At 34.9% G+C, this 12513-nt stretch overlaps 1 protein-coding gene across 2 annotated transcripts in view; it reads left to right on the forward strand.

The window, feature by feature from the left end:
- Nucleotides 1–12513, forward strand: part of WDR89 (WD repeat domain 89) — a 93489-nt gene that overhangs the window by 38317 nt on the left and 42659 nt on the right. The window lies entirely within an intron of this gene.

Genomic DNA, 12513 nt, shown 5'->3' on the forward strand with positions numbered 1-12513 from the left:
CAAACCGCGGCTCACGAGCCACATGCGGCTCTTTGGCCCCTTGAGTGTGGCTCTTCCACAAAATACCACGTGCGGGCTTGCACGTACAGTGCGATTGAAACTTCGTGGCCCATGTGCAGAAGTTGGTATTTTGTGGAAAAGCCACACCCAAGAGGCCAAAGAGCCGCATGTGGCTCGCGAGCCGCGGTTTGCCGACCACTGCTCTAGGGATACTGTTGGTGTTCTTCAACTTAATATTTATCCCACCATACTTGAGACCATGAAACTTTATCTGTGGATGGAGCTAAGAGCCTATCACACATCTGACTAATCCCAACTGCTTGGAACAGGAAGATTGTGGGGTGAGTGTAGGAAGAGTGCTTGCTAGTAAAATCACAGACACCATCAATATATTCCATATGTGTGAGGTAATCTACAATACACCAATGACCACCTAAATTTTTCTGATTCAACATTATTGTTCCAGAAGGGCCTTTGCTTCCTTATTTGAGTTGTGTGTGTGTCTATTTAAAAGACATAATGACCATATTGTCTACATTTACCTTATAATTAGCAGCTCTCAAACATATTACTAGCCATTGCAGATCTGTAAGTGTAGCCATTCCATTCATCTGCAACTTGCATTCCTAGGACACATTTGGTGACTTTTCATGGAACAGTTTCATAAGTCTTTGGGGACTTCAATGTGATCCATTGCCATAAGTTACATATTATTTTTGCCCTTGCACGTCCATAAGAAAGCTGGTTCAGATGCTGGGCTTACAAGCCGTGGTTTCTCTGAAATCCTGATCCTGCTGCTTGTTATTTCTCTTGAAAAGTTTTGTGTATGAATTCCATTCTGTGTGAAGATGCTGGTGCCAAAATAGCATTGACTTTCATATTCCCATTCTGTCTGTTTTCTCCAAGAAATTCAATGAGACAATACAGGTATGTTGGATAAAAGAAATAGACTCAAGTCAGTATGTTAAGGATGAAGAAGTCCGAAGACCAGGATTTTTGTTTTGACTTTGACTATGATTTTCTGGACTTTATTTAAAACAAACAAACAAACAAACATATTTTTACTGATTTTAGAGGAAGGTAGTGGGAGAGATAGATACATCAATGAGAGAGACTCACTGATTGGTTGCCTCCTGCTTACCCTACACTGGGGATCAAGCCCACAACCCATGCATGTGCCCTGATCAGGAATTGAACCCTGACCTCCTGGTTCATAGTTGATGCTCAACCACTGAGCCACACTGGCCAGGCTCATTTGCTGGACTTTTAGGCACTACCTCCATCTTCTATGAGACACAGTTTCCTCGCATAAATAATGGAGAGGTTTGACTTGATATTCTCTAAAATTTAATGAACTGTACTAGATCAAGTGTGCAAAAACGAAGGGAATATTTCTATTAGGATACTAAAATTTATCAAAAAAAGAATTTTAATCCACTTGTACTGAGGGAGCATATCTTGTCCTATCTGTGAAAATTTCGTATGCACCCCTCTAAGAAAGTTACATGTATTTCCAAAGAGAAGCAATGAGTTCGTTGCTTTAGAAGGGTCATAACAGGAGGTTACAAGGCTTTGTCATAACTTTTGTTTGAATTACAAGGTTTAAAGTCACCACTAGGTGTTACCTAATCCAACCTACTAAAATCACCCTACACAGATAGTTCTTTGTTTAAAAAAAAAAAAAGAGGGGTAGGGAAAATACCAAAGACTTCAGTAATGTTATAATTCATCCAACAAATATTGCTAGCAATGGAAATGGATATATAAATTTAAAAAAAAGAGAAGAAAATCTTTGGGAATTTCATTCGGAACTAAAAGACAAAAAAAAATGCTGAATAAAAAACATGGATGTTTCTCTCCCTCTGAAATCAATAAAAGTATATTTTTTAAAAAGATGGACAATAACAAGTGTTAGTATATAGAGAAATTGGAACTGTCATAAGTTGTGGGTGGGAATGTAAAATAGTGCAATTATTTTGGAAAACAGTTGGCAGTTCTTCAGAATATAAACCGAGTTATCCTACAACCCGCAATTTCACTCCTAGGTATTTAACCAATAAATTAAAAACATGACCACACAAAAACTTGTACATACGTCTTTATAGTAGCATCATTTATAATAGCCAAAAAAAGTGCAAACAACCCAAATGCCCATCAATTGATAAATGAATAAATACAATGTGGGATGTCCAAAATGTGAGATGGAATATTATTCAATCATAAAAATAAATTAAGTACTGATACATGCTACAAAATGGATGACCTTGAAAATATTATGCTAAATGAAAGAATTCAGATAATAAAAGACTACATATTGTATGATTTCATTATATGGAATGTTCAGATAAGGCAGATCTGTAGAGACAGCAAATAGATGAATTATGCTTGTGTGGTGGGAGAGATTGGGGAATAGCTGCTAATGGGTATGGGGTTTCTTGTAGATGGTGATAATATTTTAGAATTAGATAGTGGTGATGCTCACACAACTGTGTGAGTAAACCCCATAGAATTGTACATTTTTTAAAAACAAAAGCTAAAAATAAAAGGTTCTATAAATGCTTTGTGCCAATTTCCCTGTGGAATTACGCAAGAGTTTCGCTTGCGTACATATCCAAAGTGGAATTATTGGGTTATGAGTCATGCACATTTATAATTTTAGTAGATATCACCAAATTGCTCTCCAAAAGAAGTGTACCATTTACACTCCCAATAATAGTACTTTTTGCTTCCTATCATAACCAACACATCCTATTTTTGGCAATCTTATGGCTAAAATATGAAGTAGGATCTCATTTTTATTTGTATCTCTACTCCTTAGTGCAACTGAACACTTTTCCCTCTCTTAGCCATTTGAGTTTCCTTTTGTGGCTTGCCTACTCATGTGTTTTGCCCATTTTGCTATTGAATTGTCTTTTAAAAATCAATTTCAGGAGTCCTTTATTCTTTTTTGTTTGTTTTTTAGTTAATCCTCTCCCAAGGATATTTTTTCCACTGATTTTTAGAGAGAGTGGAGGAAGGGGTAGACAGAGAGAGAGAAACATTGATGTGAGAGAGACACATTGAATGGTTGCCTTCCGCATGGACGGGGCTGAGGATGAGCCAGCAATTGAAGTACATACCCTCGACCAGAATCAAACCCTTGATCCTTCAGTCTGCAGGTCAAAGCTCTAATCACTAAGCAACTGGCTAGGACAGGAGTCCTTTATTCTTTATCAATGAAAATTGCAAGTATCTTCTGCCATTCTGTCATTTGCCTTTTAACCTTTTTTGTCATATCTTTTGCAGTATGGATTTTTTTCTAAAATAGTAAACTTATCTTTTGCTTTATAGCTTCTGCTTTTAAAGTTTTATATATGAAAGCCTTCCCTACCTTGTGGTCATAAAGATATGTCCCCATATTTTCTTCTAATATTTATAGAATTTGGGTTGTTTCTTCTCCCATCTGTATACAGTTACTCTATCTGAATTTTGTGTGTGTGATGTGGAACCTACTTTTTTTTATTCTTTATTGATTAAGTATTACATATGTCTCCTTTTTCCCCCATTGACGGGATCTTTTTATCTTAATATCATTTTAAATCAATTATCTTAACATCATTTATTGAAGAACCACTTACTTGTGATGTTACTTACATCACAGACTAAGTTCCCGTATTTGCATGGATCGACTTTTAGGCACTCTATTTTGTTTCATTGATATCTTTGTTTCCTCTACTTTTAACATTAGTACACTACGCTTTTTACATTAATACATTACAATACTATACTCTTTACATTACTTCATTTAATTCTTGATATCTAATAAATTTTCTTCATTATTCTTCAAAATTGTCTTAGACATTTGCACAGTTTTATTTTCTCATATGAATTTCAGAATCTAGTTAATAAGTTTCTTACACTATACTGTTGTTACATTAATTTCTAAGATAATTTGGGAGGAATCACAGCTTTAAAAGATTGCATTCTTTCATCTATGTACATAGTATCTATTTAATCAGCTCTTCTTTATGCCCTCAATACAGTTACTTTTCCCAAAGACCTTAAGCCATTTTTATGATATTTATTCTTAGTTTTTTTATAGTTTTTTTTTGACATGTCAGTGCTATCTTTAAAATTTTTTCCCATTGGCTATTTATGGTGTGAAATAAAGCCACAAACTTTTATATATTGATTTAATTTTCACCAACTTTTCATAATAATACTGCCATACTACTTCCATAGTAGTACTGATCATTTTTTTTCTATGTGAATGATATCAACTGCAAATAATGGCCATTTGACTCTTTTATTTATTTTTAATATATTTTTATTGATTTTAGAGAGGGAGAGAGAAAAACATTAGCCATGAGAGAGAATCATCATACCTCCTGCATGCCCCCCACTGGGATCAAGCCCGCAATCTGGGCATATACCCTGACCGGGGATCAATCTGGTGACCTGGTTCAGACCCAACTGGGCTTGACTTTTTCTTTTAAAACTATGCCTCTTATTTCTTTCTCTTGTTTTTGTGCTTTGACTAGAGCCTCTGGTAGAAGTTACAATAGTAACAGTGATAGTGGGCTGTAGGTGTAGTTATTTCTATTATTTTTGCCTAATAAGGTTGATTTGTACTTTGTTTCTCTTGGTACTGATCAGTATTTTCAGAAGTTTTTCTATTTTAGTAGTTTTTTCAAATATCAGTTTTTAAAAATGTGTTTTGTTTTCTATTTCATTAATTTCTTCTATTATTTTTATTTATTTTCTTAGGGTTTATATCTTTTAAAATGTAATTTCTAGCTAATTTGCTTTAAATCATTTTTGTTTGTTAATAAAATTCATTTAAGGTTACACCTTTTTCTCAAGGGAACTTCTTGCTTCACTCCCAAGTTTCAGTATTAGTGCTTTTATTTGCATTAATTCTAAATATTTCATATTTTCTATTTATACAATGTATTATGTGCAAGTATTTTATTTTCAAATTTATAGTGAGTTTTCAAGGTGTTTGTGCTGTTGACTTCTACTTTTATTAAAGTGTAAACAGAAAATTCGGCCTCTACATTACCTTTGGATTTCGTTGTCATTTCTCTTGTAACTTAATATGTGGTCAGTTTTAAAAAATATTCCATGTGTTGTTGAAAGAAAATCTTTGAAGAAAAAGGTCTCTATATAGTTATTTGATTAAGCTTGTTATCTTGTTTTCAAATCGGTCTAGCTAAGTAGTCTATTTTGGTGATATTTGATCTATTCATTTCTTAGAGAAGTTTCTTAACTTTTACCATTATGATTATGAAAGTATCTATTTTCTCCATAACTTGGTTAGTTTTTCCTTCACATAATTCAAAAATATGGTGTCAGGTGCATGTACATATTATATGCATGAATGTCATATTATCTTGATGGATAATTCTTTTTATCAACATGACATATTCTTCTTTTTCTCTTAAATTTTCTGTGTGGTCTTAAGATATCTCTCTTAAAGAACATACACTCAGATTTAGTGTTTTTAATAAAATCTGAAAGTCTTGGTATCTCCCTTCATCTGTGAATCTGATTTATTTACATTTATTGGGTTTACTGATATATTGGGCTTTTTCTGCCATCTTGTTCTCTGTTGTTTGTGATACTTTCTTCTGTCCTCTTTTACTTTCTCTTCAACTCATTCTGATCTGACCTCCATCCTCACCACTTCATTGAAATTCTCTTATCCAGGTAAGCAACAACCTCCATGTTATAAAATCCAATGTCATCTTCTGTGTCATCTTCCTGAATTCTCAGCAGCATTCTTCACAGTCCACACCCTTTTCATCATGAAACACTTTCTTTTATACCACATTTTCTTCCCAGTCTCCTTTGCTGGCTACTCCTCCTCTGCCTACTCCCTGATGTTGAAATGCCTAAAAGTTCATTCCTGAGCTATTTTACCCTCTCTATCTACATCTACATTCTTTCCCTAGATAATTTCAACCAGTTCCTGGACAACTCCACTTCAATCTTCTCCCTATCCAAGCTTCAGATTCATATATCCCAATGTCTATTTGACCTTTCCACTTAGATTTCCACTTCGAATTTAACATGTACAAAGCAGGACTCTTGATTTTCTCCACTAAATGTGTTTCTAACCTAGTCCTACTCATCTCAGTAAGTGGTACTATCACCCTCTCAATTTTTCCATCTAAAAATCTAGTTGTCATTCTTCCACCTTTCTTAATCCATTTACCTTCAAAGAATAATTTGAATACCTCTCTTCATTCCACCCAGCCCTAAAGCAGCAGCAGCATCAAGTCTTGCCTAGCCCACTGTCCTATAGCCTACTGATCTTGCTTCCACACTGACTTCCTATCCATCCACTGATTCATTCTCCACACACAGACATTTAAAAATGTAAATCAGATTATGCCACTCACTTTTTTAAAAACCCCTAGTGTATTCCCATTGTAGTTGAAATGAAATCTAAACACCTCACAATGTCATCAAGGGCTTATGTAAACTGGCCTCTAGCTACTTCTTTGCCTTAAACTCCATTCCTGTCATAATGGCCTATTTCTCTGATTCAAGCATCAAAGCCTTTGCCATCTTCCTTGCCTGGAACACTTCTCCCTAGCTCTTCCTATGGATGGCTTACCCTCATTATTCAGATCTCAATGAAGCTTTCCCTGGTCACTTATCTAATGGAACCCCTAGTGCCTGTATGTTTTTCTTTTTTTTTTTAAACATATTTTATTGATTTTTTACAGAGAGGAAGGGAGAGGAATAGAGAGTTAGAAACATCGATGAGAGAGAAACATCGATCAGCTGCCTCCTGCACACCCCCTACTGGGGATGTGCCCGCAACCAAGGTACATGCCCCTGACTGGAATCGAACCTGGGACCCTTGAGTCTGCAGGCTGATGCTCTATCCACTGAGCCAAACCGGTTAGGGCTCTATGTTTTTCTTTATCAAATTATCCTGTTGTGTTTTGTTCACAGCATTGAAATTTTCTGGTTTATTTGTTTGCTTGTATGTTCTTTCCCCACTGGCATGGAAGCTCCATGAGAGCATGGACCATATTTATCATGTTCTCTGCTTACTCCCAGCACCCAGAATTAGTAGGGACTCAATAAATATTTGTCCTATGTATGGCTGAATGGATCTATCTTATTTTATAGTGCTGCATGGTACAATTACAGTTTACTTAACCATTACCCTATTAATGAACTTGCAGATTGCTGCTAACTTTTTGCTATAACAATGCTACTCTGAAGATTGTTGTCTTTTTTTTTGTAATTGCATGGGGCAGGGAGCTAACAAGAAATAAATAAATAAGACTATATCCTGTTTTCTTCCCTGACATCATTTGTATTTCCTTTCCCACAGATATTTAAAGAGCCCTTATATACAAACTAATTTTTAAACATAAAATAAGTTTGTTGTTTTTAATAGTTCAAATTGAAAGAGGAAGTTGTTACTTTATCATCCAGAATGTATTCTCTGCCCCAGTCTAGTTAGATCTAAAATTCTCTTATATCTCAGGAATCACCATGGAATTATACGAAGCTAGAACAAGATCCTTAAAATTACCTCTGCAAATAATTTTTCATTCAACCTTTCATCTCGTCATCTTATTCATCTCTGTTGGCTCCTTGCCTATACACATCCTCCGCAACCTATACTAGAATGTTAAATAGTCCCATACCGAACATTTTGTAACTATCATTTTAAATGGGTATTTATTGCAATTCATATTATTATACTTAAAATTGTTGGTATATTGAAATAAAGAAAATGTATAATTTATTTTAAGAAAACTAGTAGCAATTTTTAAAAGAGCAGATCTAATATTCTTTTTTATTGAATTTATTGGGGTGACATTGGTTAATAAAATTGTATAGGTTTCAGGTATACAATTCTATAATGCATTGTGTGTATATTGTACTGTATATTGTACCACCCTAGTTCAAGTCTACTTCCATCACCATTTATCCCCCTTCTTCTACCTCACCCACCACTCCCCACTCTTGCAATCACCATACTGTTATCTGTGTCCCTGAGTCAATAATTTCTTGTGTTCCTTACTCTTTCCCTTTATAACTGTTCCTCTAAGTTTTTTGCTAAAATGAGACAATGTTTTATTCCTTGTGAGTACTATGTACTATACCTAACTAAATTAATTCAATTGCAGAATATGTTCCTCTGGATATTACAGATTTTTTAAATCCAAAATAGTAATATTGATAAGACTGTATAACTAATTCTCAAATATTAATTCCAACAAATTGTCAATGTTGTATCAGTTCAAACCCAAGAATATCTTATAAAATAACAATTGGTAAATGAACTACAAATGAGGCATAAGGACTAATTAACATATTTTAGGCAGGTAGTCTTTAGAGTTTATTATTACTAATTCCCCAAATAAAATATGTAAGCAGCAACCTCCATGTATTCAAACAAATACGTGAATACAATATAGAGCTTGAAGTACATGATGAGAAGTAATAGAAACCGTAGTCAAAATGTTTTTTTAAAAATAAAAAGAATGAATTCCCTCATTTGACTGAGTGTCCAGCAGTAGTAGGCTTCAGACCAGGCTTGATCCAGTGAAATCTAAAGCCATGGAAATAGTTATGATTGCTTCTGGAAAGTTTAGTCTTCACAACAAATGTTTCATCACTTATCAACTAAGAGTGTGTTCCTGAAGGGCTACATTGTGAAGAACTATTCAAATTCTGTTGATAGAAGTGCTACAATCAAGTAATGATGTCTGTCCGAGGGCAAAGGGGAGAGGAGCTGGAAGATAAGAAGCCAATGGAAGGGACACTAAAGTTTCCAGAAGAACAAAGAGTTCAACAGTGTGAAATGCTAGTAGAAGGATTCAGGATGAGGGTAGAGAAAAGCCATGGGTTTCATGCTAACCTTTAAAAGAGCAATTTCAATAATATGTATAGGAGGGGCAGCAGTCAGAGTACAATGAGTTAAGGGGGAAAAAGAAATTGGGGGATGAAGCAGTAAGTACATTCCTGAGGTTTGTAGATTTGTGAAATTCGTAGATATTACATGTTAGAACTGATTTTATTATATACAGTTTTTAAAAACCTAGTTAAATCTAATATTAGACTGCATCTGAATCGGGAAGATTATAAAACCTAAAGCGAACAATGTCCATCAAATGACTCTAGCACCTGATCTTAAGCAATAAATTTTAGTACCCTTAACCTGGCCTTTTAGTACCATTTATCCCACATCTGTCAAACAAAGTGAAAACATTAGGGAACCACATCAAGGGGATTACAAACTACCTGGAGCAGTGATTCTCTATATGAAGTTCCTTGACCAGTAGCGTCAGCATCACCTGAGAAAGTGTTAGAAATGCAAAGCCCCCGAACCCTGCCTCAGACTTACTGAATCAAAACCTTGAGGGTGGGGCCCCGGCAATTTGTTGAACAAGCTCACCAAGTGATTTGGATGCATATTCGAGTTATTGTAGTATAATATCACTTTCTCATTAAATAAGCCACATAGTTATTACGTTACTAATCTACTTGGTCTGCATGACTTAGACTACCTAGATTCTGTACCGTCAAACCAGTTCAAGGGGTTAGAGCTAACTAAGCCTTTTAAGCATATTGTGGTCTATTGGTCAGCTGTGGTCTATTAAGAAAGCTCTGAGCTGGAGGAAGGATGATTACTCATTTGGGAACCAACAATCCCCCGCAAGTGAGATAATCTCTCCCAAACTCCCCATGGCCTGAACTCAGAAGGCTCAGGCAACCAGAGCCAATTCCTAATACAGTGGGGCCTTGACTTACGAGTTTAATTCGTTCCGTGACGGAGCTCGTAACTCAAATTACTCGTATGTCAAATCAAAAGTGAACGAGTGAGACACGTGATGCTGGGCTGATGTTGTGGCGTTCACTGTGACGTTCGCTGCGCCAACTAGCGGTGGGGTATCTGAAGCTGGCTCATAACCCGAATTTTAGCTCGCAACTCAAAGCAAAAAATCGGCCAAGAGACGGCTCGAATCTCGAAAAACTCATTTGTCGGGACACTCATACGTCAAGGCCCCACTGTACATTAAAACTGCATACAGTAATTTTTGACATATTTGTGACGAATTTTTTTTTGATTTTTGGCTCACTACCCATTTATAACATGTATCCTGCAAATCGCCCCCCACACCCCAATTTCCCTCAAACGTTTATTTACAGTGCTGTTACATACATACTATACTGCATTTCAAAATAAAAAGATCCCTTAAAAAGATCCCTTCATCTAGAAAGCATGCTTATCTTATTGAGTTCTCCCTTTCAGACTGCGATTATTTAAGGTCTTTATCTCTGTGTATTTAATAAACTGTTTCTTCCAGAATAAGTCGAACAACTTGAAATTTGACTTCCACCTAAATTTATCCAGATGTTTAAATTAGCATTTTATTTTCTGCTATACAGCATTCCTTAAAATCCTGAACTTGATGTACTTCATTTTGAAGACATTTCTTTGTGGGGGGTGAGGGGGGGCCACAAATTAATACATAATTATAAAGGTATAAAACAGCTAGAAAGAAACACATAACTCTTCTACTACTAGAGCTTAAGACTCTAAAATAGACTGTCACCTGCTTAAGGATTGAGCAGAGGTGAGGAATGTTTTACTAGGTCTGAAATAAATCAATAATAAAAGGATGAAGACTTACCAACTGTTAATAATTAACTATAAGTTAAAACTTTAAAGGTCTAAAATGTATTATTACCAGAATGGAAATTAATCTTTGTGGTCAGGCTTAACACACCCTCTGCTGTGTTCAAAAGAGAGCATGACTAATGTTTTGTTGGTAATTTCTAATATTGTATACCTACCAATGTATCATTAGTAATACTGGTAGGACCTTAACTATTACATATGCTACCTTTTTCAAGGTTTTCAATATAAATATTTCAAATAAGTGTTCAATATAAATTCTGGTGATACAGGTTGACATTTCTTAAAAAGATTCTGTGCTATTTCTGTACTTCTAGAATAGTAATCTCAATATTTTTATCTAATGAAGAATGCTCTCACTAGAATAAAAATTACATTTATATTTCAAAATTTAGTAATACGTGTAACCACAGAAATGTGGAACAGTAGTTGTTTTTTTCCAGAGAAAGCACTTCTCTATTTCTTTGCAGCTATTCAACAATATGTTGGAGTTTTGCAAACTCAGGAAGTAACATTAACAACTTCCTTTCATGGTCCTTAATAGAGAAGTCCTAAAACTAATCAGCAGTAAGTTGTAAATTAAAAAAAAAACTTTATTGATGTATTTTATGTACAATAAACTGGAGATCAGTTGTAAATTTTAATATTATCTATACTTTAAAGTGTATTGATTTCTGCTACATGTCAGTTAATCAAAATTAACCAGAATACTTTGAGATGAACTATTTGATTAACTTTTAAAATTGGATGAGTGTTAAAAGAACACCTTTTTTAAAATTTACAAATAAAATTTGCCATGACTTTTTAATTACTTTTTAAACAAAACAAAAGCAATGAAAAGTCTAATCTCCCCTTACAGTCAAAATCTGGAACACAAATGTTCATGTGTCAGTGCCGTCTGTACAGAGACCCTGTTCCCGAAGCCTAGAGACTGCTTTTTCCTAAAGGGGATTGTAGCCAAGACTTCTGATTGCGTACATATTTTAACGTAGCCAATCAGAAGTGGCCATTTCAGTGCAATCATGTTTTTAAAATTTTATCATAAATTAATAAAACTTGCTTATAGTTACATAAAAAATTAAAATATAAATGATATGAAAATAGTCTCCTTTCTTCAGTTAAATAATCCTCAGAGGTAACCACTGTGATCAATTCTTCTGTAGACTTTTAAAAATGTATATATTAGCATACATATTTTAACTTAAATAAAATGAGCTATATATATGGCTCTGTACATTTCATTTTTTTTTCTTTATGTACATTTCATTTTTTATTTAAAAATGTATATGAGCCCTGGCCAGTGTGGCTCATTGGTTGGAGCATCAGCCCAAGCAACAAAGGGTCTCGGGTTCAATTCCCAGTCAAGGGCAAGTCCTGGGTTGCAGGTTCAATCCCAAGCCCTGTCAGGGCTCCTGAGGGAGACAACCAATCAATTGCCTCCGCACTCTCTCACATAAATGTTTCTCTCTCCCTCCCTTCCTTCTTTCCACTCTCTCTAAAAATCAATGAAAAAAAATAACCTCAGGAAAGAATTAACAACAAAAGTGTATAAAAGATCTACCTAATTTTAATGCCTGAATATTATATTCTTGTAGCATCATTTAATTAGTATTCTATTTGTACAACTAAGATACATTGCTAGGTTTTAAAAAGTTACAATGACATAGTGACCATCTTTGTATATATATTTTTATGCAGTTATGTGAAGTGGAGTGGATGAGTCAAAGCTTTTGTGGTTTTTCCTTGGCCAGGTGGCTCATTTTTTTTGAAGAGTCCTCCCATATACCAAAAAGGTTACGGTTCAATCCCTGGTTGGGGCTCATAGGGGATGCGGCCAATCAATGTTTCTCTCTCTCTCT

This window comes from Myotis brandtii, unplaced genomic scaffold, assembly GCF_000412655.1.
Source record: "Myotis brandtii unplaced genomic scaffold, ASM41265v1 scaffold423, whole genome shotgun sequence".
Lineage (NCBI taxonomy): Eukaryota > Metazoa > Chordata > Mammalia > Chiroptera > Vespertilionidae > Myotis > Myotis brandtii.